Here is an 18010-nt window from a genome sequence, read left to right on the forward strand (position 1 = left end):
CAGCAGGTCTATATTCCAAGTTCTATTCGAATCGATCAGCTGGGATACTGTCCAATTCTCATCACACGAGTTAATATTTATTGGCACCACACTTCCGCATGAAGGCATATTGCTTAGCCAAGGATCCTTTGGATTGGGTCTGTCATTTACTTATAAGCTGCTGTTCCTATTTCAACAATGGTCCTATGCACTGTTTCTTTAACTTTGCTGCGACATTTTACTGTATTCCGGAATTCACTCTAGAAGCTGCGGTGATGCTCCCGCCGCTGGAGGCGATCGTCAAGTCCTACCGGCAGGGTACCGAGAAATTATTGCATGCACCAGGTGCAAGTAAACCGGGGCGGTGGCTGGCGTGCAATTGAAAATTGGTGAAATACGAGGAATAGCGGGGCGTGTCATCCACCGTGGGATTTGACGCGGTCCATTTGCACCTGGGCATGCCGGCAGATATTTTTTTAGACCCGAAGCCAAATGAAAAAAATAAGATCTTTTTAATTAAAAATTAATATATTTTAAATATTAAATATTATTAAAAAATTAATTTATATGTAATAATTTTTTATAAATATATTCGTTAAACAATACATAAAATTCATCATTAATTTATTTAATTATTTTTTTATTATAATATTATATAAAATCATCTTTGTACTTCATTGAAACACCAATGCAAAATCTGGGACTTAGAACGACCGTCCGATCCGATCTCTTTCAGAATTGACCCATGGAGGCCAGGGACCTCGCCCACCGAGACATGCAAAGGTTTCGTTTGAGTGCTCCCTCCCTTCCCCAAAGCTGAGGTGGTCGGAATGGCCACGTGGTGAAAATGGATTGGCTTGGTGTACGGCTTAGGTTGTACACCAGGCGTAGGGTATAATTTCTCCATTTCTAGTTCCATCTTCGGGATAAGTAGGGCATCATTTCTCCATTTTTAGTTCCATCTTCGGGATAAGTGGTCTCTGTGATTCGCTACGAATTGAAAATCGATTTGAAAAAATTAGTTAAAATCGATCGCTATTTGGTGATGAACGCAGGTAAGTCTGGTCTTTACCTAAAGTTGTCTTCAATTTCCGTCATGGTATGGGACATTCGAGCCAAATCCAGACTAGGTTTTACGAGATGTAGAAAATTTTGCGGTGTTTGGAGGTTGAAATCGTAGTTAAAGCCATTCAAAATCGTGTTTATTTGCTTCAATTGCAGCTTGATTTGGTATTGCAGTTCTATGAACGCTCCCCGTTTATGGAGATGGATTTTTAGGCCCTGTGAAGTAGATTCTGAAGCTGACCAGGGTTTGCTTTTACATTTTTGTTGACAAGTTTTGTGCAGATTAATAGTTTATCTTTTGGTCGTCCAATGATTTAAGAAAAAAAAATAAATAAAAGAAATGAATGTTTGCATTTGTATCGCTCTTTTTATTTTGCAGTAGTTCCATTTTTGTTTGCATGGCTTCCATTACAAAATTGCAGCCATTGTTATTGCAGTGCAATAATCAGTTAGTTGAACTGAAAACTTTATATGAAGATTACGGTTTATGATTAACCCAAACAAGTAAAAATGATCATAGATATGATTGTATTATAGATTATTTGGATGCAAATGCAAATATTTGAGGTTGTTTTTCCAAGAAAAAATAAGAAGGTTGCAGATACTAGGTCAGCTGATTCTCGGTGTTTTGGTTATATGAAAAGTTAATTAGATGTGGTTGAGTACAAGGTTCAAATACCACCAGAATGGGATGATCTGAATGGCACCCAACCATTTTGGAAGGTTTCTGGCACCAAATCTGGGATGTTTTGTTTTGAGAAGTAAATCCTTGGTAGAGCAATGGTTTCGCCAAGCTCTTGCTTGTACAGAGCTTGCTCTCTTGTAACCTTGAGTTTTATAAAGGAAGCTCTCCAATATCTTGTTGGATATGAAAGAGCTGAAATCGGATATTACCATTTGATGAGCGTTTTGAACCTGGGTCTGAACCCTATACCGAGTCCAATACTTGGAGTTAGTAAATTTGAATTTTACTCCACCAACTTTTGGCTGTTATGCCTAAATTGGTTGAGGCTAGGCCTCAAAGTTATGCCAACTCTTAGGATACAATTTGATGTTAACTCTAGTTTTTGGGAAAACAAAGTTTTAAAATCAAGATGCTAGCGACTGCAAACTGCAATTATTCATGAAATGACCATTTGATAATTGCTCTAACAGAATCCTATGTCTTTACTCACCATTGGATAGGGATTGCGATATATTGGAAACAATCTTGTCAGCAACCCATGCATGGTGTTGGCAATTTTTAAGGTTATGTGATTTACAATGCACCATAGCTATCTTCACAGTCTTTTTTTTTTTTAGTTTTGGCTAACTTTTACATGGAGCATGACTCATGCCTAGGTTTACTTGTTGCTAATTGTATTTGGAGTATTCCTTCATTCATAAGCCAGAAAACACCTTAGCATGTCGGCTATGCTATCTTTAAAGTGTACCTCTCAAGTGGAGTAATGATTCTGCTCTATTATGATTCCTTGTGGTGTTTGGAGAGAAAGAAATGGTAGAATTACTAACTACAAATGCATTTCATCCTCCACTTTTCAAACAACTTACATTGGATGATTGTTCCTGGCTCAAGGCAATTAGATATCTAAGATCTGCCAGTTGATGTTTTTTTAAGGAGAAGTAGGCACTGGTGTATGACCTGTTGGTGGAGAACTCGTGTTCTGGTTTGAGTAGGGCTTAGTTTTTCCACCTTATGAGATTTTTCACTTGCAATCCTTTTGTATGGACTTCATTTCTTCCAGCTATATGCTATGCTAAAATGGGGAGAGAAAAAATAAGAGACATGAAATAAGAATTATTTTCATGTAAAGTTCAACTTTCTTGGAATCCCCACTCTTAGAATCTGTATAGTACTTGCGAAAAAATTCAGGTCCCTAATTAATTAATTTTTTTTTTCATTTCTATGAAAATTAATGGATAAAGAAGGAATATTGGCATCCTGAGTTGGGCAAGAGCATGAACCAGAAATTTGTGAACAGAACTGCAGAAATGATACTTAAGCCATTCCTTACGCAAGCAAGACTGAATTAAGTGAGGTTGCTAGATATTATAAGCTTTTGGTTAATTTTGGAAAAGGGATGTCTGGTCAAAATATAAATGAAGAATTTATTTTTTATTTTGAACTGGTTGCTGGGCCCAGGATTTTGCAAAGATACAATATGTTGCTCTAAATTGTTGAGTAGCAGTTCCATGAATAATTATCAGTATCATGAATTCCATAATTTTCTACAATGCCATGTTGAGTTTTGGGTCATTCAAGTATGGTTTAACTATGTAAATGCTATAGAAAAGGGAAACCGGATTTCTAGTGTCTTCTGAGAGTATCAAATATTGCACCTGTTAAATAATGAGTTTACTGGCAAACATCTGTCTGCATGGTGCTTGCTGTTGCTTGTGCATGATGATGTTTTCCAAATTTTAGCAAATAAAGTAATATTATTTAAAGTTTAGCAAAGAATTATATTTTAATGCAAATTGGTTTGTGGGCTGGGTAAACTGGAAGTGCAATTAATATAAACAGGCCCATACAGTCTGCATCAGCATCAGAAGTTCCTTGTTATCTTATATAAACATGCTGAATGATGAGCCATCACAGTGTTAATGCTATAGAAAATCAATAATTAAATTTTTAATTAATTACATCATAAACCCAAGAATCTGTGGGTACATGTAATCAACCTACCACTGTAATAAGTGTTTTTGTCTAAATATTGCTTGTTTTCTTGCTTATATTTGTCTTCTGATTGTGATGCTTTATGTACGATCTCATAAAGTGAATCTCGATAAATGATATGATGATTTCTTTTTGGTTGTAACAAACTTAAGGACTTCCTTTATTACCTGTCTCTGGTATAGATGCACCCACTGCATACTTTCTTTGCCTTGTCGTTTCGCATGTGAACCAAGCAATTTATTCAATTCATGCTAAGTATTGCCTGTTATGCTATCTTCAAGAGCTGGATGGATGCTGTTGTTGCCTTATGCTTCTGTCAGTTAATTTTCATTTGAATTCCATCTCTATTGTTTTCATGATATAAATCTAGTAGACAAATTAAGAGTTTAAGCATGTTGCTTAGTAATTCTATGATAATGGTATTATGTCTTGCTGCATCTTTTCTTACTTAGGCTTCAAGTCATGATTAGTAGAATCAGAGATCGGGATTATTGTAATGAGTTAATGTTATTATCTCTTTAATATTTCAGGTAATGTATCTATAAGCTTATTGTTTAAAATAATTATCAAAATCAGTCCGAGCATATCAAATCCCCTCATTGTCCACTATGACTAATGATGCATGTATGTGTGCACATGCACATATGTGTATATATGCATATGTGTACATAGACATACATAAATACATACATATATGCATGCATAAATATGTACACACATTTATGTACATAAACACATTTCTGATGTAGATACTATCACAAAGGGCAAAATTACTTTTGCTACATTGCTTATGTACATATACAGCATCCAGTCATTTATAACATGGCCAACTTTTGTTTCTTCTTGAATTTTTCATGTCCTTTGGTTATTAAATCTGTACTACTTTCTTCAGGATAAAATCCCTATCTTCTCTTCTTGCAAGAAAAATTATGAATTGGAACTTGTAATTTATTACCTTGCTTTATTATTACTTAGAGTTGGCACAGGTGCCAGTATGAGAGCCATATTTTTCTCTTAACTCAAGTTCATCAAATTACCGTCTGTTGTCATAAATCTTTACTTGTCTTCCATTATTAGTACCAACTAATACTAATCTTACATTGTATTTGCAACTATATAAATTCAGCACATTCTGCTCATGTAACAGTAAGAGAATACTGCCTTTTGTCCTTTCATGAGAACCATCAGCACAAGTTACAATTGAGACAGAGGTGTTTGTGCAAAACTATGGGGCAGTCTGAATGATAGTTGATACTTCGTTGCTGCATCGGTGGTGAGATAGCTTTGGACTGGATCCTGCGAAGGATTCAGAGGTGTTTGTGTATGCCAAATTTGGACGAGAGACTCTAAATGCTATGTTGGAGAGGATATCTATATACTTATCAAGTTGGAGTTGGAGAGTTTAGCTGCATCCTTGTATGAGAATACCCCTGTTCCATTTTTGTGGTGATTATTGGTGTCCCAGATCTTGAACTGTAGGTCCTGTGGCTCTTACAATCACTCCAAATACAGCCCTCCTCTGCCTCCTCTTGTCAACTGAATCATGAGCTTTAAAATTGATGTGCTTTCTGCCATGAAAAAGATATCATAAAATAAGGTAGCTAGGTATCAATTTGATTCTCTCTTTTTTTTTTTAAAAAAAAATATATAAATGGGAGTGTTGATGCAGATTTTCGTCGAGCACCAGAGTAGCTGGAGTCGGTGGAGCGCCGGGCCGCCGGGGGCGAAATCTACCAAAAAGGTTCGGCTATAGGTGGCTCCGGCGGGGACCCTCTGACGCTCAAGTCAGAAATCAGGCCAACAGGTGGGAAAGGGGAGCGTTCAAGAGAGAGAAAGGTCGCGTACCTTTTTTGGGGTTTCCAGATTACTTTTTTATAGGTGGAGTGGGAGCCTTGAAGAGTGAAAAGATCGTAAAGAACTTTTTGCCTCTCATCATGTTCTTGAGCATCACGCCTGGCCCTTATGCCCTTTGGAGTTAGTGAGTGTTGTCATCTTACAGTATGCGGGGGCCGTCCTCATTAATGCCATGAGTTGATAGCTTAAGGCTCTGAAGGTGGCATAGTAAAGTGGTGTGGCCTGGTAAGACTACATATAAGGTTAACTTTTTTCAAAATAATAGTTTAAAATAGTCACGGATGGGACACACAATTAGGAGTAAGGATCAGTCGTGCGGGGAAGGATCAGCCGCACGGGAGACGTGCAGAGTAACCAGCCTCAGTCGGGCTTACTTCGGGGTCCAGCCTCGGCCTGACCCACCTCGGCCGCACTGGAAGCGCATAGAAAGGCCCGGGAAGCTTCGATGCCGCCGGTGGCTTCGGCCGCGCTGGGGAGGCATGCAGGTGCACGAAGGAGCTTCGAATCCATGAATCCAGCAAGGCTCGGTACTATCGGAGGCGCACGGAAGAGGCTGGATGCGTGCAGGCAGTGGGGCCACTCATGAGCGGAGGCCAAACACGTGGGTGGATCCGCTCCCTTTTCTTCCTCTTTTCTATTTTGTCTTGTTGTGTTGCCCATAATGGGACAAGAGGGGAAGAGGCATTAATGCTTCTTGTTAGATCCAAATGACCCAGGGCATATATATGGTGGGTAACGCGACTGCGGTTGGAATCTGTCCTACGTCTTTGGCCAGTACAAAAATACCCCCAACATTAGCCCCCCACTCCCGAGTTTGATTCATAACTGGATCGGACGAAGGGAGTATCACAAATTTGCCAAAGACATGCCAAGATCGTCCTTTTAACCGTGGCTTTTGAGGGCCTTGGCTATGCTCGCTGAAGAGCGAGAGGCCTTGGGACTTCGTCGGCATTGCTCGCTGAAGAGCGAGAGGCCTTGGTGCTGCTCGCTGAAGAGTGAGAGGCCTTTGGATCTTTGTTGGCACTCCTCGGCCTTGGTCTGCTCCTTTGCTTGGTTTTGCTTTTGTCCTCTGCTCAGATCTGACTTTGGTGTCCTGTGGTCTTGCAAGAAGAAAAAAAGAGAATAGTGGATGGTATCTTGAGAGCTTTTTACCATGAGTTTTGTTTGAAGGCTTGTGAGTTATGTTCGACTCCTTGTTATTCGACTTGGGGTTGATTTGTGCCTCGGATCAGGCTCTTTTGTCCCTTCTTTTCTTCATTCTTTCTCCTACCTTCTCTCTCTCTCTCTCTTTTGGGGGGGGTCGGCCTCAACGAAGTCGGCCTCGTCTGTAGGAACGTGCACGTGGAGGCATCGGCAGAAGAGGGCTCGAATGGAAGGGTGCACATGGAGGTGTCGATCGAAAGGGGCTCGATTGAAGGTGAGATGCGCGAAGGTGTCGGTCAAAGCTGGTCTCGACTGGAAGGACGTGCAGAGGTATTGTCGGTTGAAGGAGACGTGCGCGGACGTCTCCGAGGGGAGGAGGGACGCACGGAGGTCAATCAAGAGAGTGCGTGGAGGAGGTCCGAGGGGCTTCAGTGGCATCGCAGGTGGCTTCGGCCATGAGGGAGATGCACGAAAACGTCGGACTTCAGGACCACTGCAGGCGGCTTTGGTCGTGCATGGAAGCACGTGGGAAAGGATTGGTCGTGCGGGAGGTCGTCTGGAGGCACGTCGGGGAGGATTGGTGGAGGCACAGGTGCATGGACTCGGGGCCACCGATCTTGGCGGCGACAAAGGCGAGTGGAGTCGGCAAGCGGGACTTGGGGTTGGGACCGTCGATCTTGCCGGTTTGACGTGCAGAGGCCTTGGGGCCGTCGATCCGATGGCGTCGGGGCCTTTAATCCTACCAGATATGTGCATAGGAGTGCGGGGGGCTTTGGCACCTATGACGTGCTGGTGCTGTGGAAGAAGACTTCGCACCCGCCGTGGCTGGCTTCGGTGCCTATGAAGGCAAGGTGCAGCACGTGGGGGGTCTTCGAAGCCGCTCCCAAGGGGCTTTGGACCCATCGGAGGCCCGCATGGGCGCGAAGGTCTCGCAGTCGGTGGACGAAGCCCTTCCGACCATCAGTGACCTTCTGGTGCACGTGATGTGGAGGCAATAAAGAATGTTGACGTGCTCTGTGTTGAGAGTGGATTCCATGGTACGAGTCCGATAATTTCGGCACCATCCGTAGGTGACTTCGATGACGATGGTCATGAAGATGGGGGGGAGCTATAGGGCCCCATGCGGGAGGCTTCTGCATCGTCAAAGATCGGACCTGCTTGTAGGTGCTCACGTGTACAGAAGAAGCTGTTCGCAGGGGACCGCATGTGAATAACACTGAGGTCGGACTAGGAGATGCCTCTATTCTTTTTTTCGTGTAATCGCTCCTATGTCTATATCCATTGCTTCGATTTTCATGTGTCGTTGTATTTCAAGCTTAAATATGCTTAAGTTTTGTGTCAGGGAGGTCTTCTACCTCCTACTGAAGAGTGAGGTCTTCTTCTCCCCTACTGAAGAGTGGGATCTTCGACCAGTAGATTTCGGCTTTCACCTCCTGGGTGTACTCTAGCCTACTCCGACCCATCTCGATTTGAACAGTGGATTTCGGCTTCCGTCTTCTGGGACGTACTCTGACCTACTCCGACCCAACTGATGATCAGAACAGTGGATTTTGGCTTTCACTTTCTGGGGTATACTCTAGCCTACTCTGACTTAGTTGACGATCAGTGGGTTTTGACTTCCGCCTCCAGGGGCGTACTCTGGCCTAGTCTGACTCAGTTGACGATCGATGGGTTTCGACTTCCGCCTCCAGGGGTGTACTCTGGCCTACTCCGACTCAGCTGACGATCCGAGCAGTGGATTTTGGCTTTTGCCTCCAAAAGCGTACTTTGATCTACTCCAATCAGTACCGGTGGGGCACATAAGGGCCATTGATTCTCTAACGCCATCCAAAGGCTGCTACATTTTCTTCTGAAACAATGAAAGAAACAAAAAGAAGAGGCAGCATAGGAGAAGAAAAAAGGAGATGGAGAAAAGACCAAACCGCCCCTTTTTGTAGGTTCGAGCGTCACTTCTTTCTTTTTGTCCTGTCCGTCATCATGAAAGGCTCTTGGCTTTTTCATCACGTGCCTTGTTTCGATGTGCTCTCCACCTTGGCTCGGCCTTGGATCTTACTTCGATGATATTTGTCTGGCCTTGAGCTTGACTTTGGTTCGGTATATGTGCATAGGGAGTGCGACCACTCGCGGGCTGCCTCTGTACGGGGGCATGGCACGTGCATAGAGAGGGAGCTCGCGGACTTCCATTTCTTTTCTCCTTTCTCCCATCCTCTTCTCTTTCTTCATTCATTTTTCTTTTGCCCCGCTTCCCTCTCTCTTTTATTCCTCCCATCTTTTCTGTCGTTTGTGACAGGATGGGACAAGAGGAGGGAGGATGCCATGCACAAGTGGCCCATGGCAATTCACATAACACATGCAAATCAAGAATTAATGAAGGAATAATATGGCACCTTTTCTTCGCACAGGACATGGATGGCTGTGCATAGGTGACTTTGGCCGAGGTCAGATGCGTGGGGGGCTTTTCTTCTCCCCTTTCTTCCTTTATCTTTTTCCTTTTTCTTTTTCAAACTTCTGTGTCGTTCATGGTCGCAGGGATCTCAAGTGTCTCCCGAAGGGCATCAAGGATCCGATGGTTCCCACGGAGTTTAGGACCATCTGCGGGTGGACACCTTTTTCCTATGCTGGTTTGATCACCAGACAGTGTAGACCGCTGCAGTCAGTGCCCGCGTCCGGATGGGAAGAGCACTCAACTGGTGTTGGTTCTTCATGGGAGCCAGTAGAGAGGGTGGTGGAGATGCCTTCGCAGCTAGTGCGGGGCATGATTTCCGACCAGAGCTTCCACCAACCGGCATGTATTGAACGGCGTGCTCTTTTTTCAAAAATGGACATGGAGTCCTTCCTCTAGCGTCAATTTGTTGATGCAGATTTTCGTCGAGCGTCGGAGCAGCTGGAGTCGGTGGAGTGTCGGACCGTCGGGGGTGAGACCTACAAGAAAAGTTCCGACTGGAGGTGGCTCCAGCGGGGACCTTCCGACGTTCAAGTCAGAAATCCGGCCATTAGGTGAAAAAAGGAAGCGTTGAAGAGAGAGAAAGGTTGCGTACCTTTTTTGGGGCCTCCGGATGACTTTTTTATAGATGGAGTGGGAGCCTTGACGAGTGGGAAGGTCGTAAAGGACCTTTTTGCACCTCGTCACGTTCTTGAGCACTACGTCTGGCCCTTATGGCTTTTAGAGTTGGTGAGTATTGTTACTTCACAGTACGTAAGGGCCATCCCTATTAATATCATAAGTTGATAGCTTAAGACTTTGAGGGTGGCGTAGTAAAGTTATGTGGCCTGATAAGACTACACAGAGGGTTAACTTTCTCTAGAATAATAGTTTAAAATAGTCACGGATGTGACACACAATTAGGAGTAAGGATCAGCCGTGTGGGGAAGGATCGGCTGCACGGGAGACGTGCGGGGGGACCGGCCTCGATCGAGCTTACTTTGGGGTGCAGCCTCGGCTGCACTGGAAGTGCGCAGGAAGGCCTGGGAAGCTTCGTTGTCGCCAGCAACTTCGGCCGTGCTGGGGAGGCGCGTGGGTGCGCGAAGGAGCTTCGAATCCATGGATCCAGCAAGGTTCGGTACTATCGGAGGTGTGCGGAAGAGGTTGGATGCGTGTGGGGAGTGGGGCCACTCGCGAGCGGAGGCCGAACACGCCGGTGGATCTGCTCCCTTTTCTTCCTCTTTCCCATTGTCTTGTTGTGTTGCCCATGATGGGACAAGAGGGGGAGAGGCATTAATGCTTCTTGTCAGATCCAAATGACCCAAGGCATATGTATGGTGGGTAACGCGGCTGTGGCTGGAATCTGTTCTACGCCTTCGGCTAGTACAAAAATATCCCCAACAGGGAGTATGAGTTTTGGCAGCACATTGAGACCATGTAAACTTTCTTAGTCCAATTGCATGGAACATTTTCTTTTCTATAGGGCCACATATGGCAGATCTTGAAGTTGCCACTCTTTCAATGAGGATGTCGAGTTGGATTAGGTGGAGGGTCCACATCAAGTTGACAAAATGTTCCCACATGAGATGCTTAATCTATGAAATGAGTTGGTAGGAAAAATCTGTGCTGCTAGTGGACCTGGTTTCCCAGGAGAATTGCGATAGAAAAATTTGGACTCAACATATTCTGGCTTGTGTTGACTTGTTATTTTTACTCGTTTTATTGAGACAGATGTATGATTTAGTGCCCAAACTCTTTTTAACAATTTTTTGTTAGCCTTCTCTTGCTTGCTTCTGGTAAGACATCTTTGAAACCAACTTAGATAAGCTAAAGCTTCTCGATGTCTTGATTTTAGATGCCTCTAACAGGCAATGTCCAGGTTAGAGAACTCACCATATCCTGCAGAGAGTTGCCAATGGGAACGCATTGGTGCCATATAACTGAAAATTTAAAGTTGGAATTCTTGTCAACATCTCAATTGTGCTGCTATCATTATCATCACTTTGTTTGAGCAGATCATCTGCAGCAAAATTTGGTAGTAGAACTGTTCGATCTAAAGAATGATACACTTCTACTAAACTCATCCACTTGAAAAGTATGAATTATAATCCTGGACCAAAGTCGAGCAGGCTGCAGTTTTAGGCAGATATGCATCTCAAACTGAAGAATCGGACACAACTTTAGTATTTTTGGAAAAACGGCCTCCTGTCACATATTCAAATAGTCTTATGTCACATACTCAAACTTGTGATTTTTTGTGTGCAAACGGCAGAGTTCACTGCATCACTTTTCACATCTCAGTAGAGTAGAAACAGTGTTAGTTTCTGAGCCGGCCAACCCTATCAGTAAGTAGGGTCAGTTATTAGTGCTTCATCAGTCACACAAGCGATGGTTATTTGAGGCCTTATCCACTCTATCTTTTGTTTAGAGTAGTAGATAGGTGTATACCCACACAATGTTGGTTTCCTAGAGCCTGTAATTGCCCATTTAATCTGTGGCAGGAGCATAAACACCATTTTCTGATCCGCCATGTTGGGTTTGAATCCAAAGTATTTATATGAAAATGTTGAATCTTATATAAAAAGGATACTGTATCTCCAATGACTCCCATGACGGTATTATAGAATTGATCAGTGCATATTATCAGAATTTACTGGCAACTGTCTTTGTCTATGTGGTGCTAGCTTTTGCTTGTGGAAGTTCCATGAAGAAAGCTATATTATTAATGTTGAAGTATTGCATTTTTTAATTCAAACTGGTCCTTGGGACAAGGAAATTCCAATCAAAGTGTCAAGAAACAGGCCATATAATCTGAATTAGCATCACAAGTTCCTTTATATCTTGTATAACCAGGATGGGTAATGTGCAACTGGAATATTAATGATAGTAAAAACAAAATCTGTATTTGTAATTGATTACGTAACAAACTATTTGATGTGATACCAAAGAATCTGTTGTACATGTATAAACCCTTCGCTGGACAAGGTTTTTGTCTAAAAGTTGCTTTCTGTTGCTTATGCTGGTTTTTGATGGTGTTATTTTATGCCTGATTTCATAAAAGTTTAGCTTGATAACCTTCTTGTTTTTCTTTTTGGTTTTATGAAACATATTGTCAAGCCTCTTTCTTTACCAGCCTCTGCTAAAGATATGCATATTCCTTACTTTCTTTTCTTCTTTGTTAAGCATACAAGTACAGCAATTTATAGTCAACTCATGCTACAGTAACTCAAAGTTCCTGCAAATTTCAATTATTGCCTGGCATAAAGTTTAGAGTGCAGGATTGGCATCACTGTTTCCTTATCTTTCTGTCAGTCGGTTCCAGTAAGATTCTCTCTATGTTTCTCAAGATGCTGTTGCAATTGAATAAATGGACTCCACTTGCTTTGGCTTCAATTTAGAACCGCTGGGATCATAGCTTAAAATTACTCAGACAAGTTAATGCAACCATTTTTCGAATGTTTCATGTGCACCTGGATGTTTACAATTTAAACTTTTTGTGTAATATCAGTCACCAGTGGCCTTACCGAATCTCCTATGAGATGACATGACTGGCAATGGGTGGATAGTGAGAAACTAGCCCTTCAGTCTGCAAACACTGTTTAAGTCCAGCTTTGTCTGTGCCATGGATACTTTCAGAACATGCCATGCTATTCCTAAACTGTTTCCACACGAACCTTTTGTCATACGGTCGATTCTCGTTCCTGCTTAAGTCCTCAGTCTCCTCGAACCATTAAATCCCTTGTATTTTCTTTAGCATATTATCCCAAATGTCATTTTCTTGTAAAGAAATTACCGATAGGAGATCTGCAATCATTGATGCAGAACATAAAATCATATATTTTTTCCTCTCTCAGTTGATACATCAAGTCAGCAGTGGCTCTGCTAGCATAGACAATTTGGTTTTATTCTGACACATTTTTACCTCTACTATATCATCAAAATTACATCTCTTTTCATGATTTATTACGGCATCTTTTTACCGGTTCAAACAAATCTCATTTGCACAGGTTCAGCACTTGTTCTCTCGCACTCGTTTACGGAGCTCTCGGGTGTTTGTGCTTGAATGACACGTAGCAGCAGCATTTATAAAATTGAAGGGAGGAAAATTGGAACTGATTCGGAACTAGTGCAGACTGGATGATTTCTGATATTCTTTTGCTACCAAGATGGTATTGCTTGGGAGCCTGTAGGATGTGGAGCAATATTGTCTGGTGGAGCTTCCACAGTATTCCCGCATGGTATCCGGAATATACCCCATATCTGGACAACTAAGGTTCTGGAGTGGTGTGATGAGGTTACATATAGTCATTTACTTCGAATTGGAGCCATAAAGGCTCCAACCACGTCCCCATCCAACACATCCCTGTTCCAGATAGCTGATGATTTATTGTAGGATGGATGACCCCTCTGGTACCTCAAGCCTTTTTCTTCAGTCTCTTCTCTTTCACAGTCTATTGTAAAGTTAAAACCATGTTTCACCTTGCGAACAGGATGTCATGCGAATGAGGTAGCCGGAGGCGTTGTCACATCCTGTTAGTGGGTTTTAAGATATATTTCCATTCGCTCATGGCAACGAAGGAAGATAATTATGAAAGGTGGTGGAGCGAGTTTCTGGTTGTCCTGCCAAGAGATTGTAACCTTTCCAGAACAGTTGCATGTGCATCTAATTGGCTACTACGAAAAGGCATACACGGAGTTTACCTGAAAAAGGGCATACATAGAACACAGACATAATGTGATGGATATGGAGGTAGTCATTCTTCAATTGGGCTGTGGGTATTTGGTGGACGGTCGACATCAAGTTTCCTATTTGTGAAATAAGAAACATGTTCTGATAGTGTCTAATTTCTGATGAGAGCGAACGGAGAAACTCCTGATATTGATTCCATGTGGCTTCAATCAACCTTGGGTCCCCCACCAAACAAAAAAAAAAAAAGTGCTTTCATGTGTAAGGTCGGATGTACCTACGTCACTTGATTTGGCAGAGTTGCCGATTTGCATGACTAGGTGCAATGGTAAGAGTGTCTTAAACTGAAAAGTTGTAATTGGATATCTTGTCAGAATCTCTTGCCTGTAACCTGTGTCCTGTCACAGTAATCTCCTTTCTCTTAACCAAGTTGTCTTTTCTCTTATGTATCTTTGTTCATTTGCTTTTCAAGAACTTTAGACGAGGCGAGCAAAATTTGGTACTAGAACATATCGATTCAAAGAACGATTGGCACCTATACCTACCGAACTAAGTCAATTGAAATGTGTGAACTATGATCCTGAACCCAGTCCAAGAGCGTGCAATGCTAAGCCGTGACCCACGCCATGATGTAGCATTATTTAAGCCGTGATCTCAACGTCAGGTCGCATTCATACGCTAGTTCACCCTCATGTGCGGTTATGCATGAGATTCTAGGGGCATTTAGTGAATTTAGAGAGACAGAGGGCAAGTTCCATTTCATGTTTAATACTTCACCTGACAGGAAAAGGCAATAGAGAAGTAGCCTACCGAATCTTGTGTTTTTTTTTTGTTAATTTTATAGGAGGAAATTGGGGAATCGTTTTGTTTCTAAGGAAAAACCCAGTGCAATTATTAATCTCACCTATAGTTTTTTTTTATATATATAAGACAGATTAATTAATTATCCTTGCATTGTGCATCAGCCTAACTTCCTAATCTAGGGGAGAGTTTCAGTTTCTAATTTCGGAGCCATTCAGCCCTGTCACTATGCGGGGCCAGCTACTTGTGCCTCACCACGTAAACATCTGGACAGGTATTCGCTGTTCATTTGCTTGTTTTCATATATACCTACTTAATAAATTGAAAAGATAATGCTTAATTTCTTTCAGGTGAACTATTTTAAATTAGCTTTTCTGAACGAGGCCTTGCCGACCGCTGAAGTGATAACGGAAGGAATCTTTTTTTTATTTAAAGCGACTTTGGATCATGCGGTACAAAATATGCGCCCCAAAAACACTGCCGTGTACCAATCGGAGAAGTCATGTCATGTGCAATTAAGACAATGCAATAAAGATTCTCTTACTCCGATGCCTCTGTATTTTGACTGGCCAGCACATTCAAATTTATTATTCAAATTTTAAATTTATCTCGAAAAAATTTTTTAAAAAAAATCATAAATCATGATATCGCATTCGCTTTAGTTGTATACCCACTTATTGAGAATGATGTAATATTGTCGTCCTTTATTAATCAACTGCTTCTTGTTTACGCTGTTGAAAAATATTTTATTCTAGAAGCCGAGCGTGAGGCTTAGAGCCCTAATCTGTGACCTCACTTTCATTTCTTTTCAGAGTTCTGGACTTTGGCTCTATCCAAGGTCGGTCCTTTTCTTTGCCTATAAACTCGATTCGGTGTCGGATATGTACTCCTCCATGGTTTCTTGGGATGCAAGCCCTTGCATGATATCTGCAGGTAGATAATTTTTTTAAAAAAATTATATGGACATCATTTCAAATTTATTTTTATTTTATTTATATTTTTTAAATTTAAAATATTTTAATTAATTTTTTTAAATTATCGAAATATCTCAATACGCCCCTTCTATCCATTTAAGTGATAAGGCCATTATGTTATCCTTCGAAAAGATGAAAATGCCCATCTCTTCCTTCAAAATCTGTTAAGATACCGATTCTCTCTATTTCAATATCTGTTGTTTGGCATCTCTTACTTTCGATTATTATTTTCTGACGAAATTCTGACGACGACCTCCATCTCACTCTCCATTTCGATCGAGCAGTGTTACCTTTTTCGTGCACGAGTGTGATAGTCTCTTGAATACCTTATTTCCATCCGCGGATGAGTCCTACGTCTTCTTTTGCCAGTAATGCATCTTCTAACAATTTATTTTTCATATAAAATTATGATTATGGTGATTATTCTATCGATGTATGTCTCTTTAGTAGCCGATCGATAGTTTTAGAGTTTTATAGTTGTAAACCGACACTTTTAAAATTTTTTTCTCTAATTTTTGTGGTCCCTCTATCCTCGCATATTTTATGGTCTTGTTTTTGATATACGTGAGCATAACAGATGGGATCCATAAGAAGCCTTTCACAGTCAAATGCCATTCCCTTTTTAGAAATATTTTAGTTTAGCCAAGCAGTGTTTTTTAGTATCTTGTGTCTCTTGTTTATTGTGCAGGGATAGACTCTGATTAACCAAGTATTTTTTAGTGTCCTCTATCTTTTGTATATGTCCATATGACTATTATATCAGATTAATCCAATTATCAAGAAAAAGGTCAGATTCTCCTGTAGCATACCTCTCATGGACTCTGACTTATTTAATTGACAAATGTTAGCCAATGGAACTAATTATGACCCTCATAACATATTTTTTAGTGTTTTGTGTCTCTTGTTCATTGTGTAATGATGGACTCTAACTTATTTACCGTATAAATCACTTGGTGGATCTTTCAAATACCATCCAATCTACCATTACAGTCAGGACAGTAGTCGATACTTTGATAATTGTGATAAAGACAGATTTAGTATTACATAGATAGAGGACACGATGAGCCAGTTAAGGTACACAAATTGTATCCACTTTTATCACTTAATGCCAGGACAGACATTACAAAATGGCTTGAGGGAATTAAGGTGTGATGCCAACATATTGGAGATGTTGGATTCAATGCGAGGTGCTAATATGGTTGAGGTCTATGTTGAGCACTAAGCAGATGCAGGTGATGTTCCTTCATCTGAAACACGCAAACAGAGCCCGTTGGTGTATATCCCAGTCATAGGGGAGGAGATGCCCACTAAATAAGATACAACTGCATCAACACCAAGACCTCGGATAAAGAGATTGACAATGAAAAGTGTAGATGGTTTTAGGTTTAAACTTGATGAGAAATTGAAAGGAGTTGAAGCTGCCACTTCAAAGTCTATAGTTGCCAGTGAAAGCAGTAGTGATGAATCACTTAGTCAGCTAAGTGATTCGGATGACGATGACCTTTTCGATGATTATGTAGATAGAGATGTACTTGACGAGTTGAGATCTTGGGTACATCATTCTCCATCTCATGAGGGAGCTTTTTTTTTTTGAGAGCAGTAGCTTACTGGTGGTAGGGAATCGATAGTAGTAGTAGCTCTCATCTCCACAGCTTGAGCAATGACAGTGATTCAGATACTAGTATTCAAAGTTTTGAATATTCTAAATTTAATAAACCCATAGATGTTAAGAGAAATATTAAATTTTTAGTTGGAATGACTTTCAGGAATGCCACACAGTTTAGAAAAATATTGCAACTTTATAGTATACATGAGGGTTTTGATTATACGTACAAGAAGAACAAGGCCAATCAGATAACTGCTGTATGTAAGCTCGCATATGGGTGGAGGATTCATGCTTCTCTTGTATAGAGGGAGCTCACCTATCAAATAAAAACATTCCAACCTATACATGACTGGGGATGGCAATTTGAAAATCACAATGTCATATCCACCTTTCTAGCAGAGAAGTATCTTGATGAGATTAGAAATGACATAAAATAGAATATCAAGAATTTTCGAGAGCAAGTTGGGAGGGATGTGAAAGTTTCTGTTTCGAGGGCATAGTGCTATAGGGCCAAAAGCAGAGCATTGAAGATTATTCAAGATAGCCACAGGGAGCAGTATGCCCATTTGTGAAAATACTATTAGATAATCAGACAAACTAATCTTGGGAGCATGATGTTATTGGATATTAGTAGGCCCGATGAGAGTAGCTAGCCCATTTTTAGAAGGTTATATTGTTATCTTGCAGCATGCCGGTGGGGCATCATCAAAGACTGTAGATCTATCATTGGTTTGGACGGTTGCCACTTGAAGGGCTCTTTTGGAGGACAGCTCTTAGCTGCAGTGGGGAAGGATGGAAATGA

General features: G+C 41.4%; 1 long non-coding RNA gene across 10 annotated transcripts; it reads left to right on the forward strand.

The window, feature by feature from the left end:
- Positions 1-878: 878 nt before the first annotated feature.
- LOC105048311 (uncharacterized) lies at positions 879-14272 on the forward strand. Of its 10 annotated transcripts, none has more exons than XR_012139068.1 (5): positions 898-1034; positions 1201-1289; positions 4848-5318; positions 5391-5557; positions 13148-14272. It is a non-coding gene; the product is annotated as an uncharacterized lncRNA (long non-coding RNA). The 10 variants fall into 10 exon arrangements; XR_012139067.1 differs by having other exon boundaries at positions 5391-5525; XR_012139069.1 differs by having other exon boundaries at positions 4869-5318; positions 5391-5525.
- The last annotated feature ends 3738 nt before the right edge of the window (positions 14273-18010 follow it).

Source organism: Elaeis guineensis, chromosome 2 (genome assembly GCF_000442705.2).
Source record: "Elaeis guineensis isolate ETL-2024a chromosome 2, EG11, whole genome shotgun sequence".
NCBI lineage: Eukaryota > Viridiplantae > Streptophyta > Magnoliopsida > Arecales > Arecaceae > Elaeis > Elaeis guineensis.